Consider the following 16464-nt stretch of genomic DNA (forward strand, 5'->3'; position numbering starts at 1 on the left):
AGTGTGTAAGGTCTGTGCTAACTAAAAATAAAGACAAGATGATAGTTTATTAAATTTTAATGACATTTGCAGATTGTTTCGATGGAGTTTAATCTTCTTGACGTTTATTCAGCTGTGTAAAAACTCTAACTTTAATCTCAGCCAAACCGATTTAATCAGGAACCAATAAAATACTAAAAAAAAAGCCAAACAATAACATTTTTAATTTATCTAAGTGACTCATATTATATAAGTCACTTTTGCTACTCGGGTTAAACATGATATATAAGTTATATATCATGTTTAACCTGAGTAGCGAAAGACGGCGGTGGGTTTGAAAACGATTTGCCGGGAGTCCGGTGTTCTCACCGGCTCTAGTGAGCCTTGAACCCCGGCTAACTATCGAGCTAGTGGGTAACAGACGTCTCCGAAAACGTCGGAGTGCTTTTGAAAATATGTGGTGTCTTGATAAACTGAGCAGATATTTGAGGTAAACACAGCTACATTCCCGCCTGAAAATATGTTAAACGTTTATTTTGTGACCCAGAAAGAATAATAAGAGTAATATTAAAACTAACTAGCTGCCGCCATTGTTGGAAACTGAGCAGGGCCGCGCTATGAATTCTGGGACACAGCTTCTTCTTCTTCTTCGGGGTTTAACGGCAGCTGGTTCCTTGTACATGCAGTGCTGCCATCTTCTGTTTCAGTCCGTTATTACACTCTTAAATCCTTTTTTTTTTTTTTTTTTTTTTTTTTTGGCCTGTCCCGTTTGGCTCTTTTGCCATCAGAATTGTTGTCTAAAGGCAAAGAAAGATGCCCAACGGATTTACTTTACCAAACTGACCATCCCAGCCTTGCTGTAATGGTCCATTTGATTCACCTTTTATTGTTTATTTTATTTTCACTTACTGAATACGGGACAGACTTGACTGGGGGAAAGAAGGGGAGAAAGAAAGAGGGAAAGAGAAACAGCTGAGAAGAGGGACGGGGGAGAAGGGCAAAAGACAAAAACCAACAGAACGGGCAGAGAAAAAAAATGCATATATCAATCACCTGGATCACCTGCTGAGAAAGAAAAAAGAAAGCAAGCAGAAGAGAACAAGAGTAATAGAATAAACAACATCACAATGATATATGGGAATATGACAGTAAATACTAAATGTTAAACATTATTGTGCAGCACATAAGATCAACAGAACACAGTGTGCTTTGAGGTAGGAGCCAAAAAGGGTGTAGTTTGTGGGTGTGATCACCCGTGTGTACACCTGTGAGCATGGACGCGCTTGTTTTTTGTTTTTTTAAAAGGTTCCTTCATGTAATAATCTGCTAGAGGGTGTGGGGGGGCCACAGCCCCGTCCTCCAGGGCTTGAAGCAGGTGTGGAGGAGATCAAAACTCCAGACATCCAGAGGCCCCCAGAACACAAGAGACCAAGGAAGACCAACAGAGGGGCAGCTGCGCCACTGTCCCGGAAAGAGCTGAGGAGAGTCCCAGATGAGGGCTCACTCAGTAGCTGCGGAGCAGAAGCCAGGGGGAGTTGCAGTGACGCGCCCGTGAGCTCCGCCGGCAGCCAGCTGCGCCTGAGTGACCGAGCCCCAGGCCGAGAGGCCGGGGGCACCCCACCTCCGAAGTGGCCCGAGCGAGCCCCAGGCTCCAGGCCCCGATAAGCGGCCGCCAAGGAGTGAGCCGGTGTGTACCTGGACGCCCATCCCCGGACACAAAGAACCACCAACGCACCGATGTCTGAGGGGGTCCGCCACTGGCAGGGGAAGTGGTGGTGGGTGGAGATAGGCCTCCAAACCTTGGAGGGCCTGAGATGTCCCCAGAGAGGTGACGCCTGACACCCAACCTGACATATAGACACAGACATACAGGCACACACAGACACAAACATCCATTCCCACCCTCATGCTCTCATATGCACTTACTCCACACTCAACCAACGTGGAGACAGACATAAAGAGACGTTGTACACACGATCACACTCCCTAAGTGTACTCTACAAACCGGGTCTAGGTGCCCTCGCCCCTGGAGGGGGGAACTGCACCCAGACCCAGGTGGTGTTTCCCTTTTCCCTGCGGTGGGGGGAGGCAGACCGCCCCGACTCCGCAGCAGCAGGAAGGCTCCACACTCCAGACCGCAGTCGGACGGCCAACTCCTCCTCCTAGCCCCCCTGCTCCAGCAGGTCGCAGAGAACGGGGGTGAGAGAAGACTCCAAACCTCCCTCCACCCGCTCATTGTAGTGTTGATGCATATGTGTTCTAAGGTGCATTTAAAACCCAGGAGGGCATGGAGCTACCTGCCAGAGAGCAGCAGGTAAGCGCATGGTCCCTCCTGCTGGCCCTCAATGTCTACGTGTATTTAACATTGAGAGGTGGGCAACGATGCCAGGGGTGGGGTGTACACCCTGATGGTACTTTGGACTCCGTGTATCGTGCCCACCCCCAAGATCCTATATGTATGTGTAATGAGAGTGTGAGTAATGTGAATGTCTAAGTTGTGGGATAAAATTGAGGCAGAGGCAGCCAGAAGGGGACAGAGGGGGGGGTAGCCTCCTCTGCACCCTGGTGACATACCCCTACTCCAAGGCCCTGCATGTGTGGGTGGTTGTGGTGGAGCGGGAAGAGGGAGGCAGCTGGAGATGGGGAGGGAAGGAAGGGAGGGGCAAGTGACCTCTCCCTGGGGCCAGCTCCCCCGCTGACCCCAGTAGGCACCCCCATACTCCGCGACCCGCCAGGGAAAGGGGGCCCAGGCCCATCCAGACCGGGCCCAGTGCAGCAGCGCCGCCCGGCCCCACAGAGCCCGGGACAGTCCACCCAACCCCACCACAGAGAAAACTGCACCCACCCCACCATCCACTCATCTTCCAGACTACATAAGACAATAAACACCCAGGCTGAGATCTTCCTCCACCTCTCCTGTATCTCCCCCTCCTGCAGAGGGAGCTCCTGAGGAGAGGAAAGCTCCTGCAAGATGTGACAATCTCCCCCACCAGTTGAAGAGCCCCCCAGGTGGCTCGACGCACCGGCGGCACCCTGCTCCAGGGCTGGGCCCCCATGCACCCACCCGCCCACAACCCCGGCAACACACCAACCAGGACCCAAGCCCCCGAGGCCCGGTCCGGGTCCCAGCCCAGAGACGGAGCGCCCCCAGAACCTCACGCCCATCCCGGACCCACCCAGGGCCAGCCAGGCTACCAGGTCAGTAACCCACGTCCGTCAGCACAGACCCTCCCCTAGCCCCGCTGCACGCAGCCGCGAGGAAACAGTCACCGGAGAGCCAACAGAGCCCCTAACACTCTTAAATCCTGCTACTTATTCCTGCGGCTTTTGTGATCTTACAAAGCTTCAAACGACGCGTCGACTATTAAATTAGTCGTCGACGATTTTAATAGTCGACGTAATCGTGACTAGTTGACTAATCGTGGCAGCTCTATTTGGTACTGATTACAGGGGAACTCATTATAACTAAAAAAACAACACCTCGGTAAGAAGGAAGAGAGCGTATGCCCACACCCTGCACCCCTGCATCAAATGTATTACTCTTATGATGAGGCTATTTTTCTCCCACTTTTGTCCTTTCTTGCTGTTTTTTTCTCTCGGTGTGTGTGTGTGTTTCCACTTTTGCTACAGCAGCCCACATCATCTTTATCTTGTGCTCAGCCTACCAACTCTTAGATCAGCTCTGTTATAAGAATCTAAATCACGTCACCTCTCAGGCCAGCATGATAAAGAGATACAAGAAGCGTGGGAACGTTGTGAGACTGCTCACCAGAAAACAGGCCAAAGATGCCAATTTAGATGTCATTTTGTCTTGTTTTGAAGTCCAGCTTGTCTAATAGCAGCAGAGAGGAGAGATGTAGCAGAAAGCGCTTATTGCCTCCAGTGCCTTATCATTCACTAGTGCCCAGTAGCTGAATGTAGTGGGCCCGGAGATTGGAGGGACTGTTGGGTAGCAGAAGGTGATTCTTCATTGGGCCACACTGTCTGATCTGTGCTTGGCAGGCAAGCAGACAGACAGGCTTTTTCTAAATCCTAACCTGCAGTTATCCAGTGGAATTCTAATGTGAAAGCATCTGCAGTGTGGGGGACAGAAGTGAAACCGGGGGTTCCTCCTACAGTGCAGCACCACAATCATATAAGGTCCACTGCATATTTTATTCATAACCACAAAGAGTCCAAAAACACTAACCAAAATCATTTCAAACATTCTGTTAATTAACTGTGAGTTGAAATGTATGCTTAGCCCCAGAGGCTTGGCTGAATCAGACATGTGACCTTATTTTTTGGTGCATTTTCCTCAGCAATCCTCTGCCCCGAGAAGGCCACGCTGAGGTTGAAAACACTAATAGGGAGACTCGATCAAGAGGAAAATTAAGTGTGCACAACAATGCTAAATGGGGTGTTTCGCTCCTGTAATGACTACATAAGTCAAGATGAAATGATGGGACATGTGGCTAATGGACAGTGTGGTAGTTGCAATGCATTTCAATATTCTTGTCAGCATGAATTGGATTTTCTTCTATAACATTTTTCAAAATTTTCAGGGAGCTGAGCCACGGCGGTGCCATTAATCCATTATTGATGCCTCTTCCAAAATGTATGCCATCACATACACAAACACAAACTTTCAGATACTTTAAAGGTCTCAATAAAATGAGAAATTCAGCATAAGTTTGCTAATGTGTTGGCAACATTGTAAGCCAGATTCCACAGTGAAGTAAAGATTTACACAATGAGATTGATAGACGGTAATTTGTGTTGCATTCAAGCAGATTTTTCACAGCCTACTTGCTTCACCTGTCTCACAAGAAGTATTGACAGTCATTCATTATTCATCGCCCAAATTGCCAGCTCGGTTGCCTGTTGGGAAGATGAATGGAAATAGGGGGAACACTCAGTAACGTGTAGGCGGCTGCCTAAAATTAGAGGAATAAAACTGATGTGACCATCTGAGAACTTTTCCTGACACAAATCACAAGGTTTAATGTAGCGCATGTTGTGGCGCTGACCTAAGAGTCTTTATTTTTATCTTTCACCGTCCTTTGACAAGTGATAATCGCGCCTTTTTTTCTCCAAGCAGTCAGCATGTTGAGCTCCGACCCAAATGCGGGCAATGCCGCCTCAGATTGGATTAGGATCTTCCCCTGGAGAATATATTGTTCAGGTAGAGACAAATTCAGTAGGATTTTTCTGTATGTGCTTCAGGAGCTTTTAAGTTAATTTTGTTTGATGATAGAGATGTGTTAAAAGCTCTCTGTTCCTCTCCCTCTCTCCATATATTTATACACCCCTTCTCTCTCACTCGCGCTCCTTTCCTTCCATTGGGAAACTCACTTCAGATTTTCAATTAGCCAGGGCAAAGTTGTCTTCATTAATTACACAACATTAAGATGATGCAGGAGGATTTTAACAGGCAAAAGCAAGGGAATTATGCAGGGGTCCCCAGAGTGGACCTTTCTCCTGTTGCTCTGGCTGAATGTCCCTCACGTTGCACTTAGCGGGAGCTTTCACTAAATGTGCAAAGTATGAGCATGCCTAAGCTGGGTTTACAGCTGTCTGCTTCTTAATGTCAGTCCATAAAGCATCACTTAAGACCTAGAAGTGCCTATCTCAGTCAGGTTCATAACAAGCTTACTGAGTGGCTGTGTTGGAATTTATGAGACAGGACTTTCCTGTATATTTGGTGCTCCCAACGCATTTTTATATTTAACGCTTACCATCGCAAACATTAATGCGTTCATTATTAGTAACTGACTTTGTCACATTAAAATGCCTGCTCCTTTAGCCCTTGTAATTTTTTAATTGCAGGTTCAAGGTGATCTGCACACAGTGCAGCATTTTGCCCGCCCTGAGCCGAATATAGAGCAGCATTTATTTGGTTTGTTTTGTTGTTTTTTTCCTGGTATTCATGACTCCCCACTGAGAAGAGGATCTTTTGCCTCTCTAGCCTCTCCAGTTTTAAATAAGTAGGCAGAAATCTTTCAAAACCACACTGATCATCCCCTGGCTTACTTATGGTTTTTAATTAAAATTACAGCACGGATCAGCGGCCAAGTACACTCTAATGAAAATGAAGACAGGACGGGTAAGTAAACAGGCTAGACAAGTCTCATCAAACGAATACCGACTCCCATAAAACATCTTCCACGACTCCAACAATAGAGGCATCTCTGCCCGTTGCCTCTTTCAGGAGAAAATTGTATCCGTGCCCCTTGATTGTCAAGTTTTTATTGCTCCCCTCGATATCTCTTGATGTTTATATCACTTACATATCATATTCTTGAAAATCTTTTATGTCAGAAAAATCAAATTGCAGCAGAGAGTTGGTAAATTAAATCGGTAGCTTCTGCTCTTTGCTTGATTTTTTTTCATGCATATATTTAATATGCAATTTGCTCATGTGTTATATCTGCATGATGTGTGATCTTCCTGGAGGCCATGCAGAGCAGAGAACCATAACTGTTATGCCTTTATATTCCTCTACTTCTAGAATGTGGCATGTCATTTTAGGCTGTAATGTAGAAGCCACTATAATGAAGTAGCTTGGGAATAGATAGCCATAGATTTGCAATGTCATGGAAGAGGAGAGAGCGAGAGAGGGAGAGAAGATTAGATAGTCAGAGAAGAGCAAGGCATTAATGTCAGCTAGCAAATATAGCTCAGGGTTGTACTGTAGCAGCAGTCCCCTGCCACATGGGAGGAATATAGCAGTGTCAGGTCTCTGTGTGCCAGACCTGATGGATGAGGTGGAGCAACTCGTCAATCACGAGGGCTCCCGTTTCTCCTAATAGATCAGCCCTCACTCTGGGTGAGCCTGCCCTCCGTCATGGCAATGCCACTCCAAGGCAGCCAGGAGCCAGTTAGCCTGCAGTATAAATGAGCAGGTCTCTGTTTTGAGCCCAAAACAACCAGATCCAACTGCAGATTTGTGTTTTTCAGCTGCTTGCATTCTGTTATTTTCCTAGTCTGTCCTGGTGGCACTGTCAGCGGCCAAGTACACTCTATAACATGGCTCAACCTGTTATAGTGTCTGACATGATCATAATGTCAGGACAATTAACCTCTATCTCCAAAGGCTAATGAGAGTCTACGTCTTAATGCGAGTCAGCTGTCATATGCTGTGTGTCTTTGTATTAAAAAACACACCACAGCAGACAACGATGTTAATTTTGCTTTCGAGGCAAATATCAAAAGGTGACTGAAGGTCTGACGCTACAGGATGAATCGATTAACATCTGCGCCGTATGTTTAAAGTCAATTCTTCATCACCTCAGCATTTACTGTTACTGTTTACTGTTTCAAGTTGTACTTTTATAAAATGGCATTTTATTGACTGGCAATGTCAAACAAGGTGAGACCCAGAGGAGCTGGCAAACTGACAGCTCGAGGCAGTGTCGCCCCCCCCCCCACTCCTCTCGTTCCACTCTCTATACTTGCACCTCGTGGAGTACTACACAAAGAGTTATCTTCTTTGAGCAAGAATCTGTGTTGAGCGTGTTAGCACTGACTTCCTGCCGGGTCTCCCCCGAGCTGCTGCATTAAACTTCATCCTCCACACAGTGAAATACCACAATACTGCTCAGGTTCCACAGCAATTGCACATGTTAAGTACGTCTCCCTGCATAATCTCTGTCCTCTGCCCTCAGAGCTCACACCACACTAATCCAATTTTGGTTTTAATATCCATTTTTGACAAAAGAGCTAGTTTCAGTGCGAGCGTGCACATTTGCAAATAAACGTTCCATACATTTATCATAAGCTCCTCAAATATGGAGCTGAAAAGTTTTTTAACTGCACTTTTGTTTCACTCTTTGGCCAAACAGGTGTTAGAATTAACACTCATTTGACTGTCCGGCTCTGCGATAGCGCCCAAAGAAATCTGCGTTTAAAAGATGCTGAAGAGGGCTCGTTTCAGTGGGTTCAATTCTGCAAGCACTCCCCAAACTTCACAGCAATCATTCATCCAGCAGCGCAGCGGGAGTGAGAGCAGGCTTATGCCTTTTGCATGCAAATCTGCTTTTTGTTTCGTCACATTCCATTAATTTGTTGTGTGCTCGTTTTTATTATGTTTTGATTTCTTAAAGAAAACAGTAAATAACAAATACCATCGCAATTAATATTAAAGCACCGTTTGCTTTGAAGACATTAAATAAAATTTGGTGCCAGCGTAGTTAAAATATGATGCGTGTACTTTGAATTATTCAGCGACATCTGTCATGCTGCAGATGTTGATAAACTGATGTTTCTTTTAAATTTGTGGTTCGTTTTATTACTGCGTGATTAATAGATTGTGTTTATACATGTATGAAAAATTGCTCTTTATCAGACTTCGTTATGACCTGCACTTTCTATGGCACAATTCGGTGAATTTTCTGCAAGCAGAAAACTTTTATTTGCATTTTCTGTCTTGTGTTTTTGTTGAATAAACAAACACACTGTTATTGATCGGGCTTAATGAGAATCCTCTTTGACATCAACCTAGGGAATATGCAGAGAGTGCTTGACTAATAACCACCACCTAAAATTCTTACGGTATTATTCAACACACTGTGTGTGCTCTGTCTCTTGTGTCTTTTCTTTAGTTTTCTTTCTTTTTGCTTATTTCTCTTGGTCAGCAGATCAAACAGCTGCTTGAAAGGGTTTCTCTCAGTCTTGGGTTCAAGCTCGTTTATAACCTACTGGCCACATAGAGCTCATGGACACAAGCAAATATTTTGAAAGGTCATCATAATAACAACTCTGTCGAGAGGTCACACACTTAACATTTCTAGCAGGATCATAGTAGAGTGAACTTCAAAATAAAGTAATTATTGCCTTTAGATGACGCACAAGGCCAAGCTTGGTGAGATTTCTGGGAAAAATAGTCTGGAACAACTTGACTTTATAATTTTGTCATAATTTAGCAGCAGGGTCAAATATGTTATTTTCATCTCCAGTCAGCTTTTTGTGCAGAAAAAAATCTGCTTTTTCTGCATATTCAGTTGTATGGTTTAAATATGCTATTTGGTGTATGAAGCTTTTTATTCCCCCCTTGTTTGTATGTTTATCCAGTGAAAGCGCTGCATGTGTGGTGTTTGGGAGGAAAAGATAACCTGTCATGACAACAGGCTGCCTCACAGTATCTTAATCTGTGATATTTTGTGTTGTGGGAAAGCACCAGAGAGGAGTTGGGTTAAGGTGAGTTTTCTTATTTGTGTGGATAATGGTAAAATGTAACTTTTGATAAAGATTTGATTGATGTCCAGGAGATGTCCAAATGCACATTTTGTGACCTTGAGAAACCACGACAACAGACATAAAGAATCCAGCCAGTCTGGCCTTCGCAGAGCTTGGAAAGCGGTTTAACTCTTCCAAATGAATCCACTGACCTCTCCTCCTCCTCACGAAATTCTACTTCACAAAAACCTCTAAGGTGTATTAACATTTTGAGCCACATGTGAAACTTTCACGACACGAAATGACTTCTTTTGCCCTCCCTATCGACAGACACGTCCTTTAGCGAGGTTGATTGATTGTGCAAGGTGACGCCTTTATTTGCCCTTCAGTCTGACGGTCACAGTTAAGGACTGATCAGGGGAGCATGTGAACTTAACACAAAGCCTGTATAGTGCCCAGTCTGCTCCAAATCTCAGATAAAATAATAAAACGTGTATTTCACGTGCCGCTCATCCACCTTCAGCTGATCTCACGCTGGCTGACAAAAGCAATTTTAGTTCAACTTGTTCTATTTTAATTGTAATCGCTTTCACTGGACTGTAGAAGAACTTCTCTCAGTCAGCCTGTCATAACTCACAAGTCAGAGTTAATCTTGGCCGTCTGCCGTAAAGGTCTTCATTTCCACAATCCTTCCTATTTGTGCTCAGCTAATAAGGATTACCACCGAAAGTCTGTTTACTAAGCTAACTACGAGCAGAATGGATGACAGATGTAGCTTAAGTTAGGTAATCATCCATGACATTTAGAGAAATGCACCTCTGCTCCACCTGCACGTTCACTCCGCCAACCTTTACTCGCAGTATAGACAGCAGACGCAAAATGTGACTCACATTAATGACATTATCATTTTACTGACAAATTAACCGCTTTTTCATATTTATTGTCCGCATATCCACACATTTGTCTTTTGCCATGGTTGTCCATACAATATACGACACATGGCGCATAATGATCTTAATAATTACGGTTAGTGATTAATTTCTTTTCATCTCTCACTTATTATTGCTTCATTTGGAGCTCAGAGAAAAAAATGAAAGCATGTGTTTTCTCTCATTTTTATTTGTGAGCTGTGTATGAATGAAATTTCCTGTCTGCACTTAATCACCAGTGATGAGTGCTTGTCCAGAGTCTGAAGATCAAGCTTAATGAATGTCTTTCCATTTTCATTATAGGGAAGGCCATCAGAGTATCCCCTTGTGATGCAAAATGGCAAGAAAGAATGAGATGAGATTTAAGTGCAGTGAAAAATACACCCAACACTTACTACTGCCGCTGCTAAAGAATGCACTTTTCTGTCAAAATGCAAAAAGCCATTCAGTATGGCGTAATAGATTTTAGTGCCTTTCCTCTACTTTGTAAAAAAGCATTTTCTCCCACCTCAGGGTGAGAAGGAGCAGCTGTATCAAAACGTGCAGCGTTCTCAAGCCTGAGTGAGCATCAGGGGGGCTTCCTCCTTGTCACTTTTACATTATGAATACATTTTGGGGTTCTTCTGTTTAAGATGTAAAAAATCTTAAAAAATTTAAAGGTTTGCTGTCTAACACATGTTGTATACTGTGCTTAGTGCTATCCAGACTGCACTGGGGCCAAGATATCTGCTATTTTTTGAATGCCAGTAGAGATTTCATAATGTTTGAAATTCCATCATCTAGGGCTGGGCGATATGGCCTAAAATTCATTTCGCGATATAATTTGAAGCATGTGCGGTAACGATATATATCACGATATATTCTTTTCTTCTGTATAACGTATTTTCCACACTATAAGGCACACTTAAAATCCTTTAATTTTCTCAAAAATAGAGAGTGTGCCTGAATTCTGGTTGTGCTTACGGACCTCGAACCGATTTCTGCGTGCAGAAATCTGTTAAAAAATGTTTTAGTACAACTTTGGTAAGCTGCACTGCTTGATGGATGTCAGAGCATTACGGCTGCCGTAGTGAGGAGCTTCGCGGAGTAATCTGGGTCCAAAACTCCGTCCGCTTCAGGTCCCAAAGTCAAACGAACACTAAGAGTTAAAAACGGTCTAAATTCTTTCATCTTTAATTAAATCATCAGCTTGCTGCTTTATTGGGTGTAAAAATTAAGTTTAACATCCAGGCATCCATGAAAACAGAATTTATTAAATTTAACGGAGTTAGAAGTTAGCAGGAAGTTAGCTCGCTAGTTTACACCTAAACATTTCATACCATGTTCTGACTGAGAGATTTTTGAAACTAATTCAAACGTACAGCTCTGCTACCACTTCCAACATAAATGAAGACAGAAAACTAAACAGCAGTGGCGTTTGCAGGGTTACTGAAGTTGGACTACCTGGTATATAATGTTGTGCTACGTGATTGCTAGCGACACAGCTATGTTAGCATAACATTAGCACAGTGAAGCTGGAGGATGAACGCCAACTTTTTTTCCACTCGATAAAAGTTAACGTGAGGTATTCTGGTGGTCAGGGACAAATGCAATCGCATAGCAGGATGCTATACATGGAGCTGCGAGAGAATTCAACATTAATGAATTAATGTTACAGAAGTGGAGGAAGCGCAGTTTTTGGCTTTCCCCATATTTCAAAAGTGCTTCATCTCTTTGCTATGACTGTCGCCCGCCATAATTTGCAGATGATAATGGTTTTAGCCGCTGCTTTCGACCAAAACAGGCGCAGCTTGATGACATCACCAACATGCGCTATCGCGATAGAGCGATATAGTCAAAATCTCTGTCGTTGGCCAAATTTATATCGTTTTTATCGTTTATATCGCCCACCCCTACCATCATCCCATTTGTTTTTCTAAAGAAGCCAAAGTTGTTCATTTTGGCCACAAAGTTGTGGAAGTATTACAGACTGGATTCAGTATTTGTTCTTCTTTTTTTTTTCAAAAAAACAACAACTTTGAGATTAAAAAGTGAAATTTAAATTTTCATTTGTTCATCTTTTCATCTGAAAGGCTTAAAGTTGTGCTCAGAGTGAAACAGTCCAAATGTTACCCTCATGATATTCAAATGCATCAAATGATCAGTGTACGCACACACTGGCTATACAGGATAACATTAGCTGTACATTAACTGTGTGTTTGCATTCAGCTCATCCATTGGCTAATCATGTGTGTCAGTGCTTCCTGTTATTTCCTTATTCTTGTATCTTACACATATGAAGCAGATTCTCAAAGCTCCCGGGAATTTCACAAGCAAGACTTTACGTCAGTTTGTGCTGCCCCCTGGTGAACTTACGCCTAATGACGCCTTTCCATTAATTTTGTATGCAGTCATACTGCCTTGCCCTCTGTGCAAACACACTACTTCAGTTAAAAACTTGCATATATGAATAATAAATGACACCCTTGTTCTCCCCAGTATATTCACCGATTTTGTACTTTTTTTAATATGATCATAGAGACTAATCTTTTTTGAATACATGATGTTCTGCTTTGTAACAGTGTTTCCATTCACAGTGATCTTGTGTTGCTCATCCACAGTGACCACTGCCCAGCAGCTTCATTAATTAGAACTTCAAACGCCACATAGTGGGAGTGATATGCCTGTGACATTGAAAAGATGGTTGAAAAGATGGTCACACTCCAGCTAAAATCCTCTGCTCACATGCGCCGCATAGCCTCACTCACATTAACATCTTCCAAAATACTGAGCTATTCAGATCATGTATCCGGTATCCCACAGGCATGTTCCCTTTCAGTCACAGAGGTAAATGGTTGACCCTCCCTCACTGTGTCCCCTACTGCCCTGTTTTTCAGATGTGCACCTGAAACTCTCAGCAATGTACCAACAATTAATGCCTCATTATCCTTCATATATACTGCATTGATTCCCTTCATCTCCTTATGTCACAGGGGAAATTCTGTTCTGATTTGTGTCATGGAAAAGTGTCTTGCTCCATTATGCCATTGGCTGATTTTAGATTAAAGAACTTGCGCTACATCACCGCAAGCCTTGTGACAGCCCCCCAGCCCGGTCCCCTGAATGAGCTAGCTTGCCAGTGCATCTATATATAACCACCTCAATCAGCTCAGTGGCTAGTTGGACTTTAGCTGACCTTACTGCATTATATGGACCAGAGGGACCTGTGGCTTTACTGACCCGGGCCTGTAAACCTAATGCTCTTTGTGGTGAGCAGCTATTCAGGTCTTCTCATGGAAACACTGGCAAATGACCAACTGCACTGCCAGGACACAGCTCCAACATTAAAATATATATTTTTCTTTGGTTGTCTGCGCCTTTATAGTTAAAAAGGTTTTATAGTTAAAACCATGTGAAGATATGCACATTTGAGCTCAATATGCACAAACATTTGCAACTGCAGATAAACAGCAACAACAATTTTATGAGGCAAAGAAACCACAACTTTGCAGATCTTTGCTGGTTTCCCATAAGACTTGTGTCTTTGCTACACTGGGCTGGGATAGATTTAATTCTCGGGGATATTTAACAATAACTTCTTTGAAATTCAAGGTGGGTGACACAGAAGTGCAAGTGTCAGTCTGCTTCTGACGTTTCCTAGGAGAGCCCTGCAGTGCAAATCTCTGCCTAAACTCTATGCTTGTCTGGGTATAATAACTTAGGTCAGCATCTCTTAGGAATCGGTATACTCTTTTTGGTCGTAAAGAGAAAATAACATTACCAACTCCTGGAAACTCACAGGCTCCAGGTATTTATTTATAACTGCTTGAAGGGACTCTCAACAAATGATGAACCCGTTCAGCTGTCAACTCCCACATAAAACTTGTAGCCGGCAGTTTCTCCTCCTCACTGTTCAGTTTGCATTTCAATGACTACACGTCAGTGTAAAAGAAGAACTTGCACAGCAGGAAATCACAGGCAGATTTTTGCTTCCTCGTGTCATTTGTCTTCCTGGGACCTGACCTAACTTAGCCCCCTGACCTGCAAATAAGAGAAATAAGTTGTCTATATATTAATCGTTAAACTCGACCCACAATGTTCAGTGTAGCGATTACATGAAAAATCCCAAGAAAAGACTCACCAACGCGAATAATCATCTCAACGTCCGTGAGACGTACAGAAATGGGGGACGGGAAGCTGATTAATGAAGATACAGTAGTAACAGGAATTTGTAAAGGATTTGTATCCCATCGCGTTGCTCGGTAATCATGTTTTTAGGATGCAGCTTGTCCGCCTGTGTGAAATCCCCTGTTTGTCAGCGAGAGTTTATCCACACGAGAGCTGCTCAGCCTCAACTCTCAAATATATCATCACAACATTTTGAGGCTCGGTAAACAAAATCTTGTATCGTCTCATCTAATCGTGTGACATCTTATCTCGTAAAAACTCCCCCTCAAATTGAAAAATCAACTTTTTCTACTCGTAAATGAAAGTGAATTTCTCTCGCTTTGCACTTTCTGCTGTGAATAGAGAAAAAAGGGAATTTAGCCAAGAAAATTAGGATACGAGGTCTTGTACTTTATTGAAACTCTTACATATTTGATGACTTTGATGTTAAAAAGGCTTCGTCCCACTTCTGGTTTTTGTCTTTACTTTGAGCCTTTTTGGCTCCTTTGATTTTAGATCACTGGGCTTCAAAGTAGGTCTGTGATCAGTTATTTTAAGCAAGATGGCAAAGTTGATGCATGGTTCCAGCGACTGGAGAAGGGAATAGTTAAAGTCTCTCAGGGTCACCATATTTTATTCCTGAGGGTCCTTGACGAAACATTGCTCTCTCCTGGTGTGACTCATGCTTCTGGCTCAAGACCAAACTAACAGCCAGTGTGGCAGGGCGGCAATCACGTACAGAAATTACACACAATATTCTGTTGAAAGTAATCCTTGTCTTTGAACTCGTGTCTGATGACAGGCTGGGCTCCACTGGTGCCACTAGAATTTTTCAAATGATGACTGGGGGACACTTGGGGAAACTGCTAAGTGAAATACATAATCAGCGCACTGGTGCACAGATATAGCGGCTCTGCTCATATTTAGTGCACATAGGTGATTATATTTACTTTGAAGAAACTCTTCCCCAAAAAACTGTGATACAGAATCAAGAGTACATGTATTACTTTATATGCAAAGTGAAAATTATGCAAATAAACGACTGCATCTGAAGGTCACGTTGGAGACTCTGATCCGGTAAAATGCCCTCATTTGTTGATTGATGGAAAGTGGTAATAGGAGAAATGTAGGAGTGCTAACTTCACCTTACTGTGCACCAGCTGGCCAAGTCTTCTCAGATTGCGCCTATGATTACCGTTCACCTCCTAACTGGGTAACAACATGTATCCATTTGAAAGAGTTGGTAAGAAAAGCTCAAGGCAAGTTCATAAAGTGCCGAGTATTTGTTTTGTGACAGACGTTAATTCACATCTAATGAGCATTGATTTATTGCTGTGCCGTTCTTGGAGCAGGCATTGATCCATATGTTCCTCTTTCAGGCTGTCACCCGTGCTAGTTATCCTGTCCCCAGAAAACAAGAGCACGGTGTTGAGTGATTAGCACTTGCTCCTTTCTAAAAAGGAAGAAATGCTAATCTAAAATTTACTCAAAGTAGGAGGTAGACCCGTGGGAGTTGATAACTATCCAGCGGAGGTCACTGACAAAGTCGTAATGCAGTCTCCTGGATGTAATAAAGATGCCTGAAAGGAGGCTTGTTCCTGTCTCGTGAATAATACAGCTATGATTGCATCACAACATCACAACAATAGAGGGATTGATGATCACTATTATTTAGCGATCTGTCTCTTTGTGTGGTCCACTGGCTTGGGATGAGGGGCCGATGGCCATTGGAAGGTTGGCTGACCAGAAAAGAGTAGTTACACAGTCCATTTCCCCTCTGTGCTAATTAGCATGTCAACTGTAAAGGCGCCTCCAATGAGGCGTTCAGGGGGGAATAAAAGAAGAGGAAAGGAACAGGGGGCAGAGCCTGTCAAGGAAGCTTTTCTGTGCCATCAAGCTGCCACTAAAACCTGACCTTTACACCAGTCAAGAAGGGAGGTCTGCATTTATCGGAGGCAAGCGTTCGGCAATGGGGGGTTGTCATGTTGTTGTTGATGTCAGACCTAAACCCACTGGTTCTCGGTATGAATGAAAAACTTGAAGAAAGATTTTGCGCTGACTGAAGGTAATTTCTATTGGTGTGTCTGTGGATTCTCACATAGCAGGAGATGCACAGGAAACTTCAGAATTGTCAAATGTCATCCCGCTTCAGCTGTTTTTTTTAATGGCAAAAAGAAGCAGTAGGATTCAGAGAAAGTGGAGAGGTATAACGGGAGACGGCGTCTGCAACAGCAACACTGATTAGTACTACACC

The 16464-nt window shown here is 43.5% G+C and overlaps 1 protein-coding gene across 3 annotated transcripts in view; it reads left to right on the plus strand.

Moving 5' to 3' along the window:
• Positions 1-16464, plus strand: part of tspan9a (tetraspanin 9a) — a 187724-nt gene that overhangs the window by 133179 nt on the left and 38081 nt on the right. The gene's annotated exons all lie outside the window — the stretch shown is intronic.

This window comes from Maylandia zebra, linkage group LG7, assembly GCF_041146795.1.
Source record: "Maylandia zebra isolate NMK-2024a linkage group LG7, Mzebra_GT3a, whole genome shotgun sequence".
Taxonomy (NCBI): Eukaryota; Metazoa; Chordata; class Actinopteri; order Cichliformes; family Cichlidae; genus Maylandia; species Maylandia zebra.